This window comes from Chrysochloris asiatica, unplaced genomic scaffold, assembly GCF_000296735.1.
Source record: "Chrysochloris asiatica unplaced genomic scaffold, ChrAsi1.0 scaffold00050, whole genome shotgun sequence".
NCBI classification, from domain to species: domain Eukaryota; kingdom Metazoa; phylum Chordata; class Mammalia; order Afrosoricida; family Chrysochloridae; genus Chrysochloris; species Chrysochloris asiatica.
Window position 1 is genome coordinate 6,135,263 of NW_006408568.1, and position 3,118 is coordinate 6,138,380.

The following is a 3,118-nucleotide window of genomic DNA, read 5'->3' on the forward strand; positions in this document are numbered from 1 at the left end:
ACTGAATAATCCATGTGAACACTGTTGAAATGGCAGATGTTTTGTTACCTATGTATTTACACAATTTTTTAAAAATGCTTGATTTAAAGCAGCAAGCACAAATGAGATATTGCCCCACTGGTGTTTTTAAAGCTGCACCATGCCTCCTATGAACCCCTGTGAGGGCTTTTTTGGCAATGATGGCAAGAGTTAGAGGGAGTTTAGTTGGGGTGGTCTTTGGAATCCTCTGCCCTGATGAAATAGTTTGTAGAAGAAGAAAACTGGGTAACTACTCTGTTGGAGGCAACACTGGGCAAGATGGAAAAGAGTCAGGAGTCTATGGCTAGCTCAACTCTAGACATCATCTTCACATTGCTTTGCTCTGAGCTATGGTTACAACTATAACACAGGCTACCTTTCCAAAACACCACTTATCTGTCAGTTTGTTATACTGTGGTGGCTTGTGAGTTGCTGTAATTCTGGAAGAATTCTATCAACTTCTTCAATCTGAAATTGATCAAACATGCAATCAAGATGTATTGATCAGTCCCTTAAACAAACAATAAATAAGGAGGAATCTGATGCTGACCTTGCTGACCTGGTCAGGAGGCCAAGCCCCTGTGGGCCCAAGCGTTGTTGACCGTCCAAACCATAGGCTCTGAGGATCAGACTTTAGCTACCTAGTAGACATAGCAAACTGTCCCTCATCTGATTATTCAGTAATGCTTGTTAGTAATCTCATACGTGAGCCCTGGATATTCACAGACAAATGTAAAAACCTTCCCTAAAAGCCGAGACTGTAAATTCCAAAAAGGCAAGTCCCCCCCCCCCATCCAAAAAAAAAAAAAAAAAGCTAAAGAGGATAGAGAGAAACACTGTTAACTGATGATATATGGAGGGGATAATAATCAATGTAATGAAACAAGCTATATGAATGGTTGAATGTGAAGCTGATGATGTGCCCTGTAAACTTTCACTCAATCCAAAATAAAAACATTTAATAAAAAATTTTAAAAAAAAAGATGTATTGATCAGGCCATCCGGAGCCGGGAGCACAGCCGGAGCGAGGCACGGGCTGTGGGGCCAACGCGTGTCCGGCGCCGCTCGCCCGTGCCCACCTGCCATGCCCGGTTTCGACTACAAATTCCTGGAGAAGCCCAAGCAGCGGCTCCTGTGCCCGCTGTGCGGGAAGCCCATGTGCGAGCCCGTGCGACACCTGCCTACAGGAGTTCCTCAGTGAGGGAGTCTTCAAATGCCCTGAGGACCAGCTTCCTCTGGACTATGCCAAGATCTACCCAGACCCCAAGTTGGAGGTGCAGGTGTTGGGTTTGCCTATCCACTGTATCCATAGTGAGGAGGGCTGCCGTTGGAGCGGGCCACTTCATCACCTACAGGGCCACCTGAACAGCTGCAGCTTCAAAGTAGTCCCTTGTCCCAATCGCTGTCCCACCAAGCTGAGCCGCCGTGATCTGCCGGCACACTTGCAACACGACTGCCCCAAGCGGCGCCTCAAGTGCGACTTTTTTGTGGCTGTGACTTCAGTGGGGAGGCCTATGAGACCCACAAGGGTGTGTGCCCTCAAGAGAGTGTGTACTGTGAGAACAAGTGTGGTGCCTGCATGATGCGGCGGCTGCTGGCCCAGCATGCCACCATTGAGTGCCCCAAGCGTACACAGCCTTGCACCTACTGCACCAAGGAGTTTGTCTTCGACACCATCCAGAGCCACCAGTACCAGTGCCCAAGGCTATCTATGCCCTGCCCTAACCAGTATGGTGTGGGCACTGTGGCTCAGGAGGACCTGCCGGGTCATCTGAAAGACAGCTGTAACACTGCTCTAGTGCTGTGTCCTTTCAAAGACTCCGGCTGCAAGCACAGGTGCCAAAAGGTGGCAATGGCACGGCATGTGGAAGAGAGTATGAAGCCACATCTAGCCATGATGTGTGCCCTGGTGAGTCAGCAGCACCTATCAGTGGGCAGCGATGGTGTACTCATCTGGAAGACTGGCAGTTATGGGCGTCGGCTACAGGAGGCTAAGGCCAAGCCTAACCTGGAGTGCTTCAGCCCGGCCTTTTACACACATAAGTACGGCTACAAGCTGCACGTGTCTGCATTCCTCAATGGCAAAGGCAGTGGTGAGGGCACACACCTGTCTCTCTACATTCGTGTGCTACCCGGCACCTTCGACAATCTCCTGGAGTGGCCCTTTGCTCGCCGTGTCACCTTCTCCCTGTTGGATCAGAGCAATCCTGGGCTGGCCAAGCCACAGCATGTCACGGAAACCTTCCATCCTGATCCAAACTGGAAGAACTTCCAGAAGCCAGGCACTTGGCGGGACTCTCTGGATGAGAGTTCTCTGGGCTTTGGTTATCCCAAGTTCATCTCTCACCAAGATATCCGCAAGCAAAACTATGTGCGGGATGATGCGGTCTTCGTCCATGCCTCTGTTGAACTGCCCCGAAAGATCCTCAGCCGAGGGTGGGATAGAACCCCAGTCAGGCATTAGCTCAATCTGGAGAGGGGGCCGGACCCCCTTTCAGCTGCTGTTGCTGCCTAGGTTCTGTTAATCCCATTACCTTCTTTGCCCCCCTCCCCTTTCCTTACCATCTTCAGGTACCTCCAATTGGTGCTTCAGCCCTGACCCCTGTGGGGAGTGGGTCAAGGGATCAAGGGCTGGAAACAAGTGATCCAGAGTCTGTCTCCCCTCCTAGACAGGGCAGACAGCCACACTCTTTTAGGGACTGAGGTGTCCCAAGAGCCATAATTAGGGGGACGGAGTTTGGAGAAGGAGGAGTTGTTAATCTGTCTTGAGATCTGATTTCCTTTTTCCTCAGCTATGCCCCTTCTGGTTATTTATTTGCTTACAGCCAGAATGGCACAGCAAGGGAGCCCTCATTTTTTTAAAATAAATCCTGAATTGTATTTAAAAAAAAAAAAAAAAAGATGTATTGATCATTACTGGTGATTGGAATGCAAAGAGGAAGCATCAGTAGTTGGAAAATATGGCCTTGGTGATAGAAATGATGCTGGAGATTGCATGATAGAATTCTGCAAAATCAATGATTTGTTCATTTAAAATACCTTCTTTAAACAGCATAAGAGATAACTATACACATGGACCTCACCAGATGGAATACACAGA

At 48.9% G+C, this 3,118-nt stretch overlaps 1 pseudogene; it reads left to right on the forward strand.

Moving 5' to 3' along the window:
- The first annotated feature begins 1,102 nt into the window (after positions 1-1,102).
- On the forward strand, positions 1,103-2,617 carry LOC102820630 (annotated as a pseudogene).
- The last annotated feature ends 501 nt before the right edge of the window (positions 2,618-3,118 follow it).